The following is a 21,881-nucleotide window of genomic DNA, read 5'->3' on the forward strand; positions in this document are numbered from 1 at the left end:
CTTGAGGTCCTTTCCAACCCTAACTGTTCTATGATTCTATAATGAACAAGTGGATACAGTACACCAATGATTATGCTCAAAATTTATTCAGAACAGCCCCAAAGCAGGAATTTGCCACTGTCATGAGACTGTAACCTTTACACTGTACGTAAGTCCAGGCACATATGTATTTTCTGGAATCTATGTTGTATCACATAATAAAAAAATAAGAACAAGAGATAATAAAACATTAATGTCATAGCTACTTTTTGTCCCTCCTGAATCAAAGACTGTAAATCAAAGAAAAATACTTAAACAGTCCCACCACAACCCGCTCTTCTTCTAGCATTCTAGGGACTTACCAAACCCGTACCTTTCGGACCTTTCCAGAAACCAAGAGAATTAAGAGAATTCTTCTCACAGAAAGATGGACTAAATAATGACGTATGATGTAGATTTTAACAGGAATCAATGCAGGAGGGAGACAGGCACAGGACAGGACAGAAAAGAATTGGGGGTTTGTTGGTTGGTTTTGTGGTTATTTTAAAACTGAATTCACAGAATAATAGAGGCAAACTTGTTTTGATCCTTCTCTGCCATTTCCCTAACACCACTTCCCCTTCATACACTTCTTGGAGAAACCAAGTGTGCGATCAGCAATCACAAAGGGACTGCTTTAGTGAGTCTGGCAATAAAAACCTAATCACCAGAATAGAAAGCAGAATTTTCTCTTTGAGATGATATGGATTCCTTAAAAGATGAGAGGAGTAGAATCACAGAATAGTTAGGGTTGGAAAGGACCTTAAGATAATTCTGTTCCAACTCTCCTGCCATGGGCAGGGAGACCTCACACTAAAGCACGTCACCCAAGGCTCTGTCCAACCTGGCCTTAAACACCGCCAGGGGTGGAGCATTCATAACTTCCATGGGCAACCCATTCCAATGCCTCACCACCCTTACAGTAAAGAACTTCCTCCTTATATCCAATCTAAACTTCCCCTGTTTAGGTTTGAACCCGTTACCCACTGTCTTATCACTACAGTCCCTAATGAATAGTCCCTCCCCAGCATCCCTACAGGCCCCCTTCAGATACTGGAAGGCTGCGAGGAGGTCTCCACGCAGCCTTCTCTTCTCCAGGCTAAACAGCCCCAACTTTCTCAGTCTGTCTTCTTACAGGGGATGCTCCAGCCCCTGATCATCCTCATCGGCCTCCTCTTTTTATGTCCTTTTTATGTTGAGGACACCAGAACTGCACACAATACTCCAAGTGAGGTCTCGCAATAGAAGAGCTCTCGTGAGCTCTTCCCTCGTTTTTTCTGTTGTTTCTAGGAGAGGAATCCTCCATCACACTGAAGACATCTGTCCACTAACACTATGTTCTGACCTCTCACTAACAGACATACATGAGAACAAACTGCACAAGGACTTCTGGAAATGAAAAGCCTAGACTGAACTGTACAGATAAGAAACAAACAACACAAACATGCCCTGCTCACATCTTGGGTAACATATGCTCTTAGGAGACGTGTCATGATATTTTTGTTACAACTTTTACAGAAAGTGGTCTTAGTTAGGGAAAAGCAGCTTTCGTGTTCCTCCAGAAACAGAAGTATTCTTTTGTCACAGTAACCAGCAATGTCAGTGCTGCTGATACTAGTGCCTTGCTGAGTAATAATAGAAAGATCAGTGAAGACCCCCCAGTGTCCACGCTACTAAACAAAGATGTCATCCAGTTAACAGTACTAAAAGCGTCAGGAGCTGTGGTATACAGTTGCTGAGAGCAAGTTTCTTTCTTGTCTCTGGAAAACTTTAAGCTGTTTTCTAGACAAGCCACTAATTCATTTCCCTCTCACAGACCCCTTCCTCCTATATGAAGGAATTCTATTTCAACACTTTGGTGACTTTTTGACTTTTCTTCTCTTCATGCCTTCCCCCCACCCTCTCTTTTTTCACCATAGTAGAAGATCATTTCTAAAGACAGACCAAAAGAGTTGATCTTACCTAGGTCTCACTTAGGTCTAAGGTTACCTTCAGCCTCATTTACCTCAACTCCCAAATCCTGGAAAGGACGGGCAGGTAGAACATTTGCTTGACTTGGAGCTCTTAAAGCAACAGCAGCAGTTACTGTATCTAGAGAGAGGGCTTCAAAAGCAAAGAGGCAGATTTCATTTAACGCTACATTCTGTCATTTATAAACTTAACTCTACTGCAACAGACACAGTACTAAGTGCTTTCCCCCTCTCTCCCCTCTTCCTTTAAGATGGATATTGTAAGAAAACGACAATAAGATAATATGTTTGTTACAGAAAGTACTAATAAGCTCAAACCAACACATAAGGAAGCTGGATGTGAGCTCATCCCACTGTCACTACCTGCTACTAAAACCAGTACGCACCAAAGGCTTCAGTGCAGAAGCAAGAGTACAAAACTGCATACATCACCCTTAACAATTACTCAGAAAGCTCATAAGCTCACAACACACGAAACATTTCCAGACCAGCAGTGAGATATGTTTTGAAATACCTGTATAAAACACTGATGCTCATGAAGGAACAGCAAGCAAGCTTTTGTAACTACATTTTCACAATGCTGTCCTAACAGCAGGAAATGAAGCAGAGACCCAAACTAAAATAACTGTTACCCCATGTTGCCCATTTAAGACTTAAGAGCTGCAAAACCCATGCTAATCTACAAAAGCACTGACAAAAATGTCTATTTTTACATATAATTTCATTTAAGTGTTCTGATTTCAGTTGCTTGGCAATTTCAAGATAACTAAAAGCACATCTGCACAGTGCTAGATCATCCAGCAGCCGAAACCTGATTTGTACCAGAAAAGGACATACAGTGGCATTCAGTAGAACTACCCCAAAAAATAGGAAAGTTTCTGCCACCTCCAAGTCAGCAGCAGGAAGAAAGATATTTCATGTGAAAGGGCTTGCTAATAGAAACATATCCTATTAACATCTCTGGAGCAAACAGGAAGCAACACAGTGAAACTGTACCAAGTTAATGCTTCCCCTTATCTGCACATGTCATTTCTGATCTGCCATTAGCAGGATTACAGTGAGAATTACTATTGCATCAAGACAATCTTAAGAATTTCCAGAAAGACGGCAAATAGACTTCAACAGCAATGCTCCACAGGAGACTTAATGCCCGGCTTACTAAGTTTGCAAGCTGATCTTCAAAAACATCAACAAGAAAGCCAATTTTTATATTGCTATTATAACTTGCATAATATGCAGGTAAAAAAGAAAAAACACCTAACAAACAAAAAAACACAAGCAAAACTGTATCCACCCCCTCTACTTGCTCTGAATTATTACTGATCCCATGTCCAATGCCAAAAAACAAAGAAGAAAACAAATCCATATTTTTTTCAAGTGCTAGGAATAAAAGCCTACAGGTTGAGTTAAGCCAAAGCATACAAACTGACTACAGAACAAAAAGAAATAGTTATACCAATGCAGCAAATGCTATGGCATGCATAGAACAAAGCAAGCCAATTGCCAGGTATCTTCAGGAAGTTACGACATTTTAAACCAGTATGAATTGTTCAAACAAGTGAGACTTCAGGAAAGTTAACTCAGAACATAACAAAGAAAAGTAAAACTGATACTAGTGCTGCTGTGGATCTCACTACCAAGTCTGATAAGAAGCAGTTGGCAGTGAATACATTTTAGAAAAGTATCAAATTTTTTTTCTTCCACAACATCCAAGACATATAATATGATTTTGTTTTTCTAAAAGTATCCCTAGATCACCCATGGTATCAGAGAAATTGATCCATTTTCCAAATTAACACACTTTAGTGGATACATAATTTCATCTGAGAGCAAGTATTTCATTAAAGCATACTGTATGTAGAACACAACTGACTGAACTTGCTGAAAGGTGTTTTTAAGAAAACATATTTAATTCTCCAACAGCAAGCCCACATGAAGGTAGGAAAACATCTATACTTGAGCTGTGACAGTCAGGTTATTAAAAACTAACTGTAGCAGAACAACCTTTACATCTTTCTATAGCTTTACTACTTGCTTATGAAGCCACTCTGCTTATTACTACCCACTGAAAAAAAGCAAAAGCATAAGTAATTTTCCTTACTATAGAGCTAGGTTAGGACAAAACCTGAAGCATTTTGAAAGCATTGAAGATGCTTCAATTCAAATTCAAGCCACAAATAAAATAAAGCCCACCTGGAATTCAAGAACTAATGCTTCTTAAGAACACAAAGCTCTACATAACCTTAACAGAGACGACATTTTTCACTTTTAGACTATGGCGCTGTGCTGTCCACTACGAAACAGCACCTGAAGGGGGAGAAATACTTAACATAGTAATCAGCGGGGTGTAAGCATATTGAAAGGTTAGTTTCACGCAACATTAAACGGAGACACACACAGGGTGGGACCTATCTAGTATAATTAAACTTCAAAAAGAAAAAGTACAAAAAAAACCCCCCAAACATTAAGAATTCACTGCCCATCTTGATCTGCATGGCTTATTAGCAACACTGTAACTTTGTCTTCTTATTACACACGGAATTTTGCCAGATGCATTTCAGCTTCTCAGGTTAACAAAAAGGCTCCAGTGATATTTTTTCTGATAGTTGCACATGAGTCTAGTTGACCCTAATACCACAATGCCAGCACTGACCAACACACCAGAAGCCGCTAACTATCCACATCACACAGAATATGACACACTTAAATGCATACTCAGTACTACAAAACCATCTATGCTACTAAACTGGACTTTGATCTTTTTCTCGAGCTGAAGAGACAAATTCAGTGTTACTAGCATATTCACAATATGAAAGCCATTCAAAGGACAACTTTGATACTTCCAAGTATCAGTTAAGAATCTATTCTAGAAACATTTTCAACCAACACCTTCAATATTTGCATACATAAGCCTAAACAAGTATTTCAAAACTCTCATCCTTCCATTTCGAAAGAATGTTTCACACATGCAAATTTGCACCATGACATCACCACACATTCAACCTCAAGAAAATGATTCTTGGTCTTTCACAAGAACAAGACAGCTAATACCACCCTTCACACAGCATTTTAGTCTACTATGCCCATACAGAAATAATACTCTACAGACAGTTTACACTATACACGTAACTGAAGGATAGCCCCGACTTAGAAAACAAAAACAAAAAAAGAGACAAATACCACCAGAAAAGTTTGGCAGGGATTTGAAAGTAATACCCTAGTACCATTTTAGGCACTAGGCAGCAACAATTTCCAGTTTAGCCTTACTTTTCTGTTTGAGAAAACACAGTATAGGAACAGGAAAAAATACTGCAAAACCGCAAGTCACAGTTATTTCTTCTACCTTGTAAATTAAAACACTTAGTCCAAAATGTGCCTATGAAAAAGCATGAGGCTTTGTACAAACTGTTAGTTTCACTCTCCATTTGTCACTTGCCTTATAAAGGCACCATGTAACAAAAATAACTCACTGCACATACATTTATGTGTGTACACAGGTACATACTTACCAGGTGCTACACCTACTTCAGCTTACAGCAGTAGAAAAAGCGGCACCATACAGACACTCCTAGAGCAGAATGTGTCATACCAGAGTTGAGTTGGATGACTAAGCGTACACAATAGAGCTGATACTACCCAAAAATTACTGGATTTGGTCATTTACTCAACATTTGGCTTCTACTTGTAGTATTAGCGATTTTACTGAAACACTGCAGCTCTACAAGTAAAGATCTGAACTATCATCCCACTAAAAAATCAGCCATTTGAAAAATAACTCAAAAAAACATCTTAAGTTTCATATTTATTATGTACTGCAGTACATAAAGAAACAGGTAAATCCGACCCCAACCAAGAATACTTTTGCAGGTCATACTTTGAGGCTAGTTATGCCATTTAAAAATACATACAAAATGAATCATAACACAAACCAGGAGGAAGCATATACAGTCCAGTGCAACCAAAACTTCATTTAAGCACTACATAATTTCTGAGAGGGTACAGAAAGAGACAAGCTATTACTGACTAACCTTAAGAATCACATTAATGTATTGTCTTGGATGACTTCAAAGAAATCCGTTACCATTAGGATTACTGTTTACTATTACTCCTCTGCAACTCGGCAGACAGATACCAGCACAGGCATACCACCAGAGCTGGGTGGAAGAGAAGACACATTTTCACACCTATTCAACTTGTCTTGCCTTCCTTGAGATGACAGCTAATGAAAGGAAAAAGAAGATTTGATGAGATCCAGGAAACAAGAAAGAATGGACACAGATCTCACCATACCCTGTTTACATTTATCTGCAATCATTTATAGTAAAGGTTATGACCCAAGCCAGACAAAACCACAATATAATAGTTTCATACTAAGCATCCACCACACTTATCCAACTCACTGTACCTAAACCAAAAGTTTTATGATTAAAGAGAGGCTTACGTGCTGATTTAGTTATTCTTTACTACTGTGTGTAAAATCTGACACATCAGTAATTTTATGGATGAACTGAGACAGTCTATACATACATTAATAGCGGCTGTTACAGCATTCTTCAGATTGCTGCTATCAACTAACACCTTTCACAAGACAGGACAAAGGGCAGGCTTTAACAAATGTTGTGAAATACTTTATTTTTAAGAATTCTGTTTGTCTCTCACTACTAAGAGGAAATGAATGTAACATTTCTTCTTTTTACATGAAATATGTTAACTGAAAATATACTGGAAAAAGGGCAAAAGAAAGTATTGCTCTTCTCCCAGATCTGGAAAAGAAAAGCTAACAGAACAGACACTGACCTTTGACCATGTGGGCTCTACCTGTAAATTTTAAGAGTTCTTTCATGTAAAGCTCTCTGAAAACCAAACTTGTCCATTGTGGACCTGCTACAGAACATGAGCCTATGTACAATTACTACTCAATTTTGTAACATGAACACCAGCACTAAACAGGCGTCTATCAATACATCAGCAGGATGGGTTGGCACGGAAGAGGGGGAAAGGAAACCTACTGCACAATATCAAGCTGAAAAAAATCCTAAAATGTACTTATAAAAAAAATCATAAAAGCACTATGAATAGCTATCTTTTAAGCTAATTTATTTATCTAATATTTACTGTATTCATCAGCTATAAAGACATCAATAGACTATTAACAGCATCTTCAAATTAGTTATCACTGAAACCTTCAAAGACAGTTTTACACATATTTTCCTGAACATAGTACCTTGCTTTCAAGATTTTCCATTACCTTCCAGTGTGACATCCTCAGGCCATTCCCTATTTTTGGTGATAGGGATTCTCTACCAAACTCCCAAATATAGTTATTCTCAAGCCACCTAAGCAAATGCCTTTCCTCTTGTTTTCTCCTTGCTAAAGCAAGGGAATGAACAGCCAATATCACATTACAAGTCGTGTTTGAACAAGGGGAAAACACACCAACCACACACGCTAGTACTGCAATAGTATCAAGCCATAAAAGTAGCCTCCTTTCACCATATCCACCTATATTTAAAAAACAAACCAAAATAAGACCCAAGCCATTCTTCCCAACAGCCAACACAACGGATTAGACCTCAAATCTGACCTAAAGACAAGACTCTGGACAGAACATAACTAAGGCCTTGCTACCTTTGAGGGCCTTCTAACTCTAAGGCAGAAGCCAAGCCACATCAGCAGCATCGTCATATCGCAGTCAACACGCCGAAGAAGCAGTGGCAGCTCTTTCACCTGTGAGTTTACTTGTTTTTTATGCCTTTGCTACACAGCAAGAGCAGCATCTGCGGCCCAGCACACATCACAGCCCCTGCTAAGCAGACTCCCGCACAGGATCTCCGGGCAGACACCCTTTCCGACGGGCTTCAAAACACAAAGACCAAAGTTTTCCCTGCTCGCTGCGTGGGAGCACGGCAGCAAAACAAGCGCCAGGATCAACACCAGCACCCACACCAGCACCCTCCCATCACCACACCCCTGCCCCGGCCGACTCCGCGGGCACCCCCGGCCCACGCCAGCTCACTCTCCCCGCGGCAGCCCGTCTCCCCCCTACCCCATCTGTCCAGGGGGGGTGCAGCTCACCCCACAGCCAGTTGGAGCGAGGGGGACAGCGCGGGGGTATCACTCCCACCGACAAACACTCTGTCCGTGATGGGACACCCCGGGCAGCAGGGCAGCCCTGCCCACTCCCCAGATTCACCCCCCCCCCGCACCTCTCCCGCTGCTTTCCCACCCTTGTCCCGGGGCCTGCCCCCTCACCGTGCTGCGCTGGGGGCTCGGCTCCGGCGGCGGCTGCATGCCCGCTCGCCCGCCCGGCCCTTCGGCTCTGCCCCGGGCCTCTGGGACGGCGAACGTAGGGGAAGGCTGCGGGTCGTGGGGGGGAGTGGTGGACGGCACTCGAGGAGGTGCCCCGCGAGGCCCCCCCCCGCTCCTCCTGAGCGATAAGCCGGCGGGGAGGTGGGGGAGAGAAGGAACGGGAGAGGGGAAGGAGGGCCCCCCCGGTGAGGGCGCCTGGAGCGGGGCAGGGGGAAGGGGAAAGGGAAGTGGGGAGGGGGAATCTCCGTGTGGCACCTGATCTCTGAGAGGGGATGGGGGGGAGGGAACAGGGGGAAGGGGGTCCTGGAGCGCGCCGCGCGGCCGGAAAGCGCTTCCGGGATCGCCCGGCTGCGCCGCACGCTCAGTGCGGGGCGCTGAGGCCGCCGGGCGCGAGCCGGAGGGAGGAGCCCGGCCTGCGCCGACCAGGCTCCGACATGGCGCGGCCCGCGCGCGACGCCTAGCTACGTCCTCGCGAGACTTAGCGGCGTGGGGCGTGTTGGCTTTGAACGGAGGCAGCGTTGTGGTGAGGGGGTGTGTATAGGGAGGAGGCGGTGCTGGGTCGCTGCAGTCTCTGTTCCTTCTTCTGCCTGTTCCCGCATTGGGAGCTTTTTCTCAGCGCGCTTAATAAAGGTTCCCCGTAGTCGGTTTCAGAGAGGTGGGGGGTGGCCGCCGTGATGCTGTACAGAGGTGCTGGCGAGTGGGGAAGTAAGGTTCGGAGGCCAAGTGAGCACCCGGGATCCGGGAGCGAGAGGCAGCGAACGGGAGTTAACACCCCTGTGAGGGCTGCCCGCTTGGCAGGAGCCACCTCCTCAGCGTGGTTAGGCGGTTATGGAAACTTCCGAGTATTATCGTCTGCAGTATGTTGTGCGGACACACTGTATTTGCCGCCTTCCAATACTGAAAAAATGGCCATGTGGAAGATGGGAGCAGACTTAATTATGGCCTGTTGCAATAGGACGAGGGGTGATGGTTTTAAACTAAAGGAGGGGAGATTCAGGCTGGACATGAGGAAGAAATTGTTATAATGAAGGTGGTAAAACACTGTCACAGGTTGCCTGCTTTTTTTGCGTTCAAATATTTAGCTGGCATCTGTCTTACATGGGTTATTTTCTCTTCTTACTTAACTGCTGTTCCTCAGAACCATAGGAACTCCATTGCACTGAAATTAATCAGCAGTTGCAGAGACCCTGTAACCACCTCTGTCTCTCTGGTAGAGAACAGGGAAGTGAAGGGGTGATCTAGTATTGCTGTTACAGACTCTCCATGTCATCCTCTGTATGCAGAGGCCTTGGCTCCTGTGTCAGAGATTGCATGAAGTTAATTAAGGAATTCCTGTATCCTAATCCCTATATCAGAAACAAGCCAAGCCTGACCAGCATATCTGGAGAGGCAAGATGCAAAACCAGAAGTAAACAGGATCTCAGTTCAACAGTACTGTTATCTGAGACTGATTCTTATCCTGTGATTACAATTAATATCAAGATGCCGAAGTGCACGTTCCCCAGCAAAGCCCATAATTTCCAAATATAAGTACATGCTTTTAGACCCAATGGATAGTTCCAATAGCTCTAGTCTCTCTTAAAATATGAGAAACAGCCCTTTGTATGGCTTTTGAGCCTTACGCACATGAGACATTCTGTGCCCTGGATTACACATACTGGCCCTGGCTTGTTCAGTGTGTTTCATATTATCCAGTTACTGTCTTAATTTATCCTAGAATTTGTTGGTTCCAAATCTTTCAAATCAACATCCGAGTCAAGGCTTTCCTCTACTGTTTTTCACTGTCTCCCTGTAAACCCCCTGTACTGCAGCTCCAGATTGTATTGGCTAACCAGTTCAGAATCATGTCAGTGAGCTCCATGGGTCCATTTCAGTTCAGCAGCAGCCAGTCTGGTTTTTTTTGTTTCTTTTGTTTGGAAAGGATGCTTTTCCTCTGTAATCCTCTGCAATAGAGTGTAATGGAAGACTATCATCTAGCAATTGCTTCATTTGTCTGCACTCATCACACTTTCAAAGCAGAACATTGCAACAGAAATTGCAGGGACTTTGTATTTTTTGTCTGCCCTTAGCTAGACACAGATTTGAGAGCAGGATTGTGCTTCTGGCAAATTATGCAGTCTTGAAACTTCACGGTTAATCACAGCAGAGACAGTGCTCTGCTATAGGATTTAGGAAGAAAATCCTATGTATATTAGGTGCCTGACAACCCCAGAAATCAAAGACTGCATGTGTTTTAACTTTGCTGAACACATCTCTGAAAGGAGTTCATTTTATTGCTGATCCAGTTCTTCTGTCTTCTCTTATCCATATGACAACTACAACAATTGATTTTACGGAAAAATAGTATTAGGAAAGTATTTCATGTATTTTTAGCTGATTCTAATGGGATTTAGCAGCTGGAAACAAGGAGAGCTGGCACTGAGTAATCAGGGCAGTTCTTGGACAGCTGTGTGGGAGCCAGTGTATCAGACAGTGCTCTAAAATACCTTTTTTTTTCTGTGTTTTAAAAAATGCAATATATGAATTGAAAAGCTCGATAACTAGACTTCCATACTTGCAGCTCAGGCAGTAACTCAGAGTCAAGTGGAATTAACTGTTGACTCTAGTTCCGTAATGACTTCTTGATGAAAATGCCCCTGGCTTTTGTGTGATTTTTTTATTTTCACTTTTTTAAATTTAATGCTCATGGCAGTTATTACTGTCTGTGTTTAAAAGGCCTCAGGTTGGGATTTAAATTTCATGCTACATTCATTTTAAGCAGAACAAAAATGTAGTTATTTCTGCTCCCCTTTTTTCTTTATGAACAGCAATCTAAGAGGCCCAGTTTCCTATTTTGGAAAAAAAGCAATTTTCTGCATGTTTGTTCCTAAGAATTGCAGCCAGGACAGTATCTTGATAAAATGGCCTTCTGGTAGTCTGTATGTTTTCTGTCTGAATAGATCCTATACTGAGTTAGTTCTATTTACAGATCAAAAGTGCAGTTTTTTTAAATATAGGCACTGTAAACTAAGTCTTGAATCTAAAAAGTCAAACTGAGTTCTTTCTCCCTATTACACTGTGGTCAGTAATGTGTGTTTTGTCACTGAAATACACCCGTTTGATGGTGCATTGTTACAAAAAGAAGTAACATTTTTTGGTCTTCGTGTACTTGCAGTAGTTGATATAATTGTAATAAAGCCAGGAATGTGTGCCTAGAGTAAGGAGGTGCCATTTTTTTCTTAGCATTTTCCATGTGGAAGATGGTTTTCTCTTGGGATGACTTCTAAACAGAGTAGTCTGTAGGCCTGTGATAATACCCTGTGTTAGTGTCAAAATCCTGTGGACTGCTGTAATAGTTCACTTGTGTACAAGAAGTTGCAGACTTAAGGGTCTAAGCAGCATTATTTAAGTGGAAGCTTATAGAACCAGAGCTCACAGTGAAGGATATTCTTTGTATAACAATTTTAATTCTGCCTACAGAATTAAATAGAAACTTTTAGTCCTGATACATCAGTTTAAATTTCTCAAGCCATCTAGCTATTCCTTAATAATTCCTATACCGCTGATTTATAAGACCACCTCATTTCTCTGTCTTTCATTGCATTGTAAAGAATGTATTCTTGGCCTTTCCTCATCTTAAGGCAAATTCTATGCCCTAAAAAACAATTTCTAGAGCACAGTTCATCTGCTAGATTCCATATTTAGTCAAAACTTTTGGGGCCTGTGCATCAGCCTTTATACTTTTGTGGTAAAACTGTTTGACTCTATTGGATATCCTGGTTATCTTTCCATTCCAAATTAGTGTCAGTGTGTGACTCTGAGAGAACAGTATAAAATGTTTACTCTTTTAACTAGGATCATGGATCAGGAACTTGAGCTGAAAATGAAGATGTCTTAGAACTTAGAATCATAGAATCACAGAATAGTTATGGTTGGAAATGACCTTAAGATAATCCAGTTCCAACCCCTGTGCCATGGGCAGGGACACCTCACACTAAACCAAGTCACCCAAGGCTCTGTCCAGCCTGGCTGTGAACACCACCAGGGGTGGAGTATTCACAGCTTCCCTAGGCAACCCATTACAGTGCCTCACCACCCTAACAGGAAAGAACTTCTTCCTTATATCCAATCTAAACTTCCCCTGTTTAAGTTTGAACCCATTACCCCTTGTCTAATCACTACAGTCCCTAATGAAGAGTCCATCCCCAGCATCCTTATAGGCCCCCTTCAGGTACTGGAAGGCTGCTAGGAGGTCTCCATGCAGCCTTCTCTTCTCCAGGCTGACTAGCCCCAACTTTCTCATCATGTCTTTATACAGGAGGTGCTTCAGCCCCCTGATCATCCTCGTAGCCCTCCTCTGGACTTGTTCCAACAGTTTTATGTCCTTTTTATGTTGAGGACAGCAGAACTACACACAGTACTCCAGGTGAGGTCTCATGAGAGCAGAGTAGAGGGGCAGGATCACCTCCTTCGACCTGCTGGTCACGCTTCTTTTGATGCAGCCCAGGATACAGTTGGCTTTCTGGGCTGTGAGCGCACACTGCCGGCTCATGTTCATTTTCTCATTGACCAACATCCCCAAGTCCTTCTCCGCAAGGCTGCTCTGAATCTCTTCTCTGCCCAACCTGTAGCTGTGCCTGGGATTGCTCCGACACAGGTGTAGGACCTTGTACTTGTCATGGTTAAACTTCATAAGGTTGGCATCTGCCCACCTCACAAGTGTGTCAAGGTCCCTCTGGATGGCATCCCTTCCCTCCAGTGTATTAACCGAGCCACACAGCTTGGTGTCATCAGCAAACTTGCTGAGGGTGCACTCAATCCCACTGTCCATGTCGCTGACAAAGATGTTGAATAAGACTGGTCCCAACACTGATCTCTGAGGGACCCCACTTGTTACTGATCTCCAGCTGGACATCGAGCCATTGACCACAACTCTTTGCATGCGGCCATCTAACACATAGTGCAACACAGACACTGGGAAGAGCATTAGAGCTAATACGGGGCATGCGTATGTTAGTTTGCTTTCCCTCTCCTAGAAGAAAAGCTATAGAGAAGTCCCCATTTTTCTCTTTGCATTTTCCATAACTAAGTTTGCTGCTTTACACTTCTTTAGGCTTTGACTTGGAAGAACTAGGTTCTACAGGCATGCAGGTTCTCCGTAAGCATCCTTAAAAACTTAGCGAAAGTTTCAAGTACTCCTTCACAGTCAACTTCACTGCTGCAGCCCTGGCATAGCTGTCAGTAGAGCTACTTGGTGCTGAAAGAGTGCTGAATCAACTCACTAGTAACATACAGAGTAAGTGTTGTGGTGTGTGAGTGAGTGGGATATGTGGTGTGAGGGAAGTGAAAAGACATGGTTGCATGTGTGCTTTTATGAGCATGCATATTTCTTGTTAGTGTTCAAAGGCTTTAATAATACAATTCAAAGATTATTTGTAATAGGGTTTGTTTTCTACAGCAACATGAAGACCGTATTTATAATTTGGGTGATAAATATAATTGGTTCCTTTCTGGGTATTTTTCATTACCATTAGCTTTTGTGCTCTGGTCAATTCCAGTTTCTAAATACCCAGAGTTTCGTTGTGATTGCAGGAATTTAAATGAATGACGTCATTTGCTCCTTCTGTGCCAATGCTATTGTGTGGGACTACTGTATTCTATAAAATTAGCTGTCCTTTTTTATCTTAGGTGTGGCTGTACTTCCGCAGGGGACACAATGTCTGTGGTGTAAGTCCATTTTGCCATTTACGACCTACATGTGTTATATACATGTGCCTAGATTGGTATGTGATTTGTAAAATTGCTTTTTAAGGATTTTGAAAATCTTAAGGGTAAAAGACATACATTTGTAAATTATGATAGAAGATCACATTTCTTAACTTTGGTTTTGCAGTATATTGAAGATGAGAGTAACATTTTTTGCGACAGTTCCTATAATCAGATCTATCAGGGTGGTATTTCCAGTTCCCAGATATTTCACTGAGGTGTGACATTTGAAAGGGAGTTAGTACTTTTGAACTGTACTGACTGCTTGTCTAAAGTCATCATCACATACTGTCAGCAGCCCAGTTATCACTCAATGTCAGCTTATCCTGTGAACAGGAATATGGGCAGATAGCAGATTACCAGATCACATCAGATATGGTTGCTAGTAAAAGAGCAGTCAGAATGATTGGGTCAGAAAAACCCCATCTGTAAAAATGAAATACCTGTTCTCAAGGGAATGCATAAAAGTTCTGTGGAGCATATAAAAAGCACTGCTGTCTCAGGATCAAATATTTCTTAGGTTCTTTCTTGCTTTCCTACTCATATCTGTTGGGCAAGAGAGGCATAAAGAGTGTTAAAGCTCTCTGGGTTTTTCCAGAGGGGAGGAACAGTGTGTTTTGACTGGGATGCAAATACTTCCTATTGATATCTTTGTTATATTCATAGAAAGATATGCAGGTATGATAGAAAATGATTTTCAAACCATGTTCTGTAATACTACAGGAAGTTGCAACCATGCTGCAGGATATTAATAAAAGCCAAATACTTACATGGGATCCTACTCATTAACCAGAATGCAACAGATTTCATTCTGTGTTTGTTTTGATTGTATTTTATAGCCCACTTATGGAATGTTTAGTTTCAGCCTTACTAAAATATTTTGGGGCAGCAAGCAGCCTGTGACATCTGTGAATTCTGTAAAGGTCTAACGATAATCTAAGGCCAGAGCAGAGCATGAAACAGTATTGGTGGTTCTCAAGGACTGTTCACAATATGACTTTAGTGCTTGTAGTACTGTGTCCTTCTGCAGACTATGGCACTGCAGGCTATTGTATGAAAACACAAGATTTTGTGGAGTTGGCTACAAATGTGTCTTATGTAGACCTGGGGCACATAGCTTCTGTTTCTCAGAGTCATGTCAGGTCATACATACTGTTTCAGTTGTTTGCTGAGCTGCATTAGTTTCCAAGCAGGACTTCTTTCATCTCCAGCTAGCTGAAAAATATTGCCCCTTCTTTCTGCCTGATGCTGTGGTCAATAGCAGCAGCTGCTTCTAAAACTTCCAGTGTGGTTTACCACTGCTGAAGTCCTTTTGCTAGCTGTTACATATTCCTTGATAATAACTTCAAAGCAATCAATGAATCAAGCCACACAGCATCAAGTAGTTATGATTCTGGTTTGATCCACTTACCACTGTTTGTTTGGGAAAAGCTAGTAAAAGGATGTAGTATTAAGGATATGAAAACTGGAAACAAATACTGCTGTCACCAGGTGGAATTAGATTAACATTGAATAAGATCATTTTTAGGAAATTCCAACTAGTTTATGGAAAAGCATCTTCACTGAGAGACTCGTAATAACGATTCAACACCTTCTGCTCTCTTTAAAGCTAAGCATTCCTCAAACTTAGTCCACCATTATTCTTCTTAATGAAAAGTAGAATCTCTGAAGACAAGGAAGAACTTACTGCTGTTGGTTTTGTATGTAAGACTTAACTTAGATACTTTTGTTCTGTACTGTTCAAGGCTGTCCCAGTTCAGCCTTTGTATTTTTCTTTACACAGGTTAGCAGAGCATGGAAACAAGTTCTTATTAACCTTCTGTCAGGTACTGCAAGAATAAGAACAAGCAGAAGAAAGGAAAGAGAATTTTAGCAATTCTCCTGAGTTGTATAACCAGGGAAAATCAGGGTGGGTGATTTCCTTCAGGGGAGTAGTTTGAAAAGCCAGGCAAAGTTCACAGGAGAGAAGGAATAAAAAAGAAAAAAGATGAATGCTGAGTATCAGAGAGACATAATTCAGGGAACTAACACCTTTTAAATAACCTTTCATCTGACATGCGTCTTTCCACTGGAGAAATGGAATGTCCTTTCCAGGCAATGTATTTTCCTTTACGTCAAAGTCTGTGCCAACATAATAGTTGGCGCAGTGAGTGCCAGTGAGTGCACGTTGGCAGTGAGTGCACGTTAAAAAGAAAGAAAATGTTTACTATTATATTGAGATTAATGGAGAATTAAAAATTAATAGTCCGTATTTGAGAGAAATAATATCAGGGAACTAGGTGACACAGTAAAAAAATTGGGGTGAATATTTCTCTTGTCATTAATAATAATGTCCGTATAAGGAAGCCTATTTTTCAGCTCTCCCTAGAATTGTTTTCTTCACGCACACTTTGAAGAATATGTAAAGTGATGTAGCTACCCATTTCCAGGCACAGATAGCTGTCTATTTGTAATTTATGTTGCCACAGGGGAGTCACAAGATCCTTTATGGCAATAAACCACAAACTCATGTTCTTTGCGTGCATTACATTTTGCATATTAGGCAGTGGCTGATGGCATTACTATTGCAGACTGTGCTTTAAGCGGTCTACAGGTATGGAAAGTTAGTTTTTCATCTGCCTTGTCCCCAAGAAAATGTTTTGTTTCTGAGTCAACATATGTCTTTGGAAATAAATTTTCAGCAGTATAACAGCTGGAATAGTCATCCTTGGAAAAAAGGACCCCACTCCAAAACTGTCACCCAGAGTTAGCAGGCTACATTGTATCTGGCTTCAAATGAAAGCCATTCAGTTTTACAATAATTAGAAAGAACAATGAAATTTAAAGTAATAGCTGCTTTTAAAAATTACCTTTAAAACCTCACTTGCAGAGGGTCTGCTACTTAGCATTCAAGTCAAGGCAAAATTATTTGCACTTACTTTGGCACAGAAGCTAATCCTTATGCATCGTTTGCATGGGAAGGCAGCCAGATTCAAAGTGTAGACAAAACTCCACTAGTATCCCTGGAGTGGAGGGTTCACAAGACTCCTGGCCCTGTGCCTTTCTTAGCAACGACATAAATCTTCTGGGACCCATCAGCATGGGGGAGGCTGAGGCTGATTTTTACCGCTTCTGTTTCCTATCTTGTTGCAGCCTTTCAGCCAGAAGATGTGTCTGCCAAGGTGTACGCAGAGGGAGCTGGTAAAGTTCCAGGAGTGAGCTTGTGCTATTGAATTCTGTCAGCTCTGCAGCTTCACTCAGACAAAAATGGTACCAAAGTCAATAAGCTTGCAAGGACTTGCAAAAGCTGTGTGATTTGTTGTTTGGTTTGGTTTTGTTGAAGGATGAGTCAGATTTTGGGGCAATACTCATATGGAACCAGCACTGATTATTTTTATTTTTCAAGGAATTATAGAAAAAGTATGTTGTGTAGAGAAATTAACTCTTTAATCCATCACAGCTGGTCTTATTTTTAGATTTTTAGGGTGGACACTTATAACCTAATGTAGCTGGAAGATTTTCCCCTGAGTTGGTGTACATAGGCTCAGACCCTTGGTATCTGAGAATCAAGAGGAAGGCACAGTTGAAAGAGAATTAAGCATGCATATTTTTCTTCCTATAGGTAAATTATTTTTTTTTTACTGGGCTTTCTCTTCAGTGCAAATTTTCACTGCTGTGTGGTTTTTAGTTGTTAATGACAGGATCCCCAGACATCAGAGAAACACAAACTGTCAATTTGCATTTGCATTTCAGTTCTCTCGGTTCTCAGTGTAAGCTGAGAGACTTACCTAGATTTTACCATGGCAAACTAATGCCCCTGAAACCAACTGACCGCCCAGAATCCCTTACAAGAGCAGCAGTATTTTCATGCTGCCTCTGTGCTGTCTGGATTCTGGCTTGATATGCTCCAGCCCACAGAGTTCAAGGGTTTGATGTCATAACTGCATAAAATTCAGAATCTGTGAGAAAAAATAAAACTCAGCAGAGCTTGGCACCAATGTAAAATGCTTTTATCATGGGGTCAAAAATCACTTTTGTTTATATTTTTGTTAACATGTTGAGGTGAACTGTGTTGTCCAGAAGAGTAGAAAGGACCATTCATGCATGGGAAAGCAAAATTGTTTCAGCCATGAATCTCCAAAAATGTCTTACACTCTGTGCTAGCTCCTGGCATGTGAGATGACTCCTCATGCATTGGATATTCGTGTATCATTTCAGTAAACTTTATTCTTTCTGGCTTTTCTCATTTTCTCTGTCTTAGGATAGATCATCATAGATAAATGTTGTGCCATTTCTTTGTCCAGTGGTAATTTCCTCTCTGCTTTAAGGAATCCATGAATTTGGATTTCTCTTTCAGTAGTGTAGTAGAGCAATTGTATCCCTCTTAAGTATCATAGTTACATCTTCTAAGTTCCCCTGCCACATTAGTTTGTACACACGTTTCTGTCCATGTTCTTTCTAACCCAGCTGAATCTGAATGACCAAAAACTTCGAAGTATCAGTCAAGAAGGTGTTGCCATTGAAGGTGTTCCTTAGCCAGGAAATTAGCTAAGGCTTCCAGTGAAAAGGAAGAAGCTGAAATACCAGCCTCCAGTGTGTAGTGGGAGAGAGACATCTCCCTTGCTGATTTTAAATGTTTGCAGGGAGGAAAGATTGTTTTGTGTTTATTTGTCATCTCTAAGAGTCCCTTGGCAACTAGATTATTTTCTTTTGATTTCTAACAGCCTGTGACTATTCTGACAAAACTGGAGACATAATTAAAAATAAAAGCTAAGGTTCTTTTTTATAGTGCATGTCATCCATAAGAAAGGGTCGTGGACTGTGAGCCCTAAAGCTGCCTATGATGAGTTTTACAATAAATTTGTGGCATGGGCAAGGAACATGATCCGTACATAATTTCTTTTGCTTTCTCTTCCATTTGGGAAGGGATGTGTGAAATTCTCAGCTGATAGAGATACAACAAAAGGGGAACATGATTAGCAAAAAGGTAGATGTAAATAGCTGAAACAGGCATTTTTCCCAAACCAGGTTGTACAGGTTTGCTAAATCCGAGGACTGGGTTTATATTCTCTCTATGATGGAGAGAGAATTTTGTAGAACTTTTTACTGCGAAGTACTGATAGAGTCCAAAACAAATTTAAACCATTTTTTGAAACGTCACTCTTACCAAAATAAACCAAACTCACCACACAACACATCTGAATGCCATTGTGACTTGTACGTGCATGGCTGTCAACAGATTTGAGTCAAATTTCATTCTCAGTTACCCAGCTACACTTGGAGATTCATCACTGCTTTGGTATACACACTTCTGGACCTTTTCCTGCTGGCGGTCTCTCCTAATTCCAGAAGTATGCATTATGATTGCCTCTTCCTGTCAGGAGAGTTTCGGTAGTGGATGTGTGGTAGTTTTTAGTGACTGAATCGTCAGTGATCAGCTGACTTGTTTCTGATCCTTTCATTGATATTACAGCCCACTGCACACAGCATCATGTTCACATGACAAATCTGGAACAGAGCTGGCTTCCCTGCTATCAATAACTGGTTCATCATGGTGCTTCAGCTAACTGCCAAGCTCTCCAGTAGTAATGGGATAAATATAACCAACTGAAGGAACAGCACGAGTGCACGCAACAGCTTTGTCTTGCCATTTCAGCTTTACGCTTGGAAAAAGGAATGACTGTTCTGAACAACTATCACAGCAGTTGCTGATATTAGCCTGACCTGTTGATGTTGACAAGGTTTCCAAAGCAGACTTACAACATCCCAATGTATTCATGTTTTATATATGTCAGCTTGTAAATGGTTGGAACTTCCTTTTGACTTTACAAGAGGTCAGCAGTAAATAAGCTACAGAAGCCAAATTCTCTCTTGTAATTGATGCAGTTGACTTTCAGATGATCTGGCCAAAAAAAACACATTTAATCCTTTTATTGCTAGAATTTTAAATTTATTTTAGTGGAACAGCTTTCTTTGGTTGATGTAAACATACAAAGGATCCAGAATTGGATTCCTGACAGTGGCCATCAAAGAACTTAGTGCTGCAAAAGAAGAGCTGAATACTTCTGTCATCTACACTGTTGTGAATTCAAATCAATACTGACAAATCAAAATAATTTAGTTTGACAGGAGTAGGTGATACTATATATGTATATATATAGCCTTGAGTGGTAAATCTGTGCTGGCAAACAGTCCACCTGTATTGATGAGGCATTAAAGTAAAAAAATGGTGCAATATACTGAGGAGGGGGAGTAACAGGCAAAAAACCTGGCTCTAACAAAATACAGGAAACACACTAAGCCAAGGCAAGTTGCCTAGGGTAGATTCCAGTCTGTCTTGTCTTTGTACCTTGAGCAATTCTTTTGACTTCAGTAGTGAAACTGAGATCAAAATGTGTCCACTGTATCTTTAAGAGACCAGCAGCGTTAGGACAGCAAATTAGCCTTAATGTGTTAGTAGTACATCTGCAGCCTGTATGTCAAATGAATCTGGCTTTGTAACATACATCCTCTGAGAGTGTGGCTGCAGATTGTATCATTATTCATTCAAGGATGACACCTCCTCCGTTACTCTTGCTACCGTTGTGCATTAATCTACTTTGCAGTTTTATGTCACGTACTTTTTGGAAATCCAAGTAGATTATGTCCTTTAACCACTTTGCGCAGACTGTGTTCCTTGTGATCTCATCTCTTATTAATATCTTTAGAATCTTGCCTAAGGTCCTTGGTCTTGCCACCAAGGTCAAACTGGTCTATAATTTCCTAGCTCCACCCCAAGCCTTTTTAAAGAGGGTTATGTTTGTGTAACTGTGATCCTGCAGTAGCTGCCTCCTTTGCAGAAGGCTATGGGGAATCTTTCACCTGGTCTGTATGGTTTTGAGTCCTAAAGCTTCCTAGAAATCCTGAAAATGTTGCTTTGTTTTAGTTGCCCTACTTTGCCCCAGTGGTGTTAAAAGTGTAAGTTTGGACTCAGGCTGCTAGAATATGTCCATGTCTGGCATCACCTCGTCCTCTTCCCACATAAAAAGTGGCTCAGTTCAGTTTTCATTTATCTCCTTATAGTGTAAGGTTTCTCATCTTACATAAAAAAGCCTTTTTTTATATATATATATATATTAACTCTTATGAAAGTAGTGATTTTTTTTTGCCATCAAAGTGTGGGCAGCATGCAGGATAGTTGGGCTATACAGATATTCTTGATCAGATTTTACCAATCATGGGTAGAAATCCGAAATAATTTCTAGGAAAGCAGTAAAAATTTATACTAATCCAATGAGATCAAAATCATACTTATGTCTGGTTAACATTGTATCCTGTTTTCTCTGTACATACCCATCAGGTTAGAAAGAAGTTTGTTAGTGAAGGACTATTTTATTTTGTAACCTCGAAAACATCAAAGCATAGCAATAAAACTTAATAAGCAGAATTCAAGAGAAATAACAGCACAGTAAAGAACGACGCACAGATTACATGCTTAAGTTGGTCATGATGAAGAAAAGTCATTAGATAAATAATATTTTAGTACATTGTGTAGGTAAAAACAGTCCAGATTGACGTTAATTACATTTGCACAAAAGGAAATGATCTCTAGAAAGTTAACTAAATAAATAGCATTCTCACCAGTGGCTTCAGCAGAAATGCAAATAGGCAAAAAGACGTATCAGCAGCAAAGAACATACCTGTCATAATTAGAACTGATGATTTTGGTTCAGCTTGGTTGCAGTGGTGAGTCATGGAAAGAAATTTTGACTTCGTATTGTCAAGCGTATGTGCGACATGAGAGTAAACAGATGTCTGGAAATTCTAGTTGGGAATCTTTCAAAAGAAATCAAAATGCATTAAAAATAAGAATGGGGATTT

At 41.0% G+C, this 21,881-nt stretch overlaps 1 protein-coding gene and 1 long non-coding RNA gene across 7 annotated transcripts in view; one reads left to right on the forward strand and one right to left on the reverse strand.

The window, feature by feature from the left end:
* TAB3 (TGF-beta activated kinase 1 (MAP3K7) binding protein 3) overlaps nt 1-8,364 on the reverse strand; it is a 48,463-nt gene extending 40,099 nt beyond the window's left edge. For 5 of the 6 annotated variants that reach the window (XR_009962712.1, XM_062608079.1, XM_062608078.1 and 2 more), the window contains exon 1: nt 8,241-8,364. The gene's annotated coding sequence lies outside the window, so the exon portion shown is untranslated. Of the gene's footprint in view, nt 1-6,069; nt 6,208-8,240 lie in introns of all 6 variants that reach the window. The other variant, XM_062608076.1, reaches the window with a different exon arrangement.
* Nucleotides 8,365-13,393: 5,029 nt separating this feature from the next.
* Nucleotides 13,394-19,922, forward strand: LOC134158278 (uncharacterized). Its single transcript, XR_009962692.1, has 3 exons — nt 13,394-13,572; nt 13,965-14,001; nt 19,495-19,922. It is a non-coding gene; the product is annotated as an uncharacterized LOC134158278 (long non-coding RNA).
* Nucleotides 19,923-21,881: the final 1,959 nt, after the last annotated feature.

This window comes from Pezoporus occidentalis, unplaced genomic scaffold (genome assembly GCF_034315485.1).
Source record: "Pezoporus occidentalis ecotype Australia unplaced genomic scaffold, CSIRO_AGI_Poc_V1 ctg129, whole genome shotgun sequence".
Lineage (NCBI taxonomy): Eukaryota > Metazoa > Chordata > Aves > Psittaciformes > Psittacidae > Pezoporus > Pezoporus occidentalis.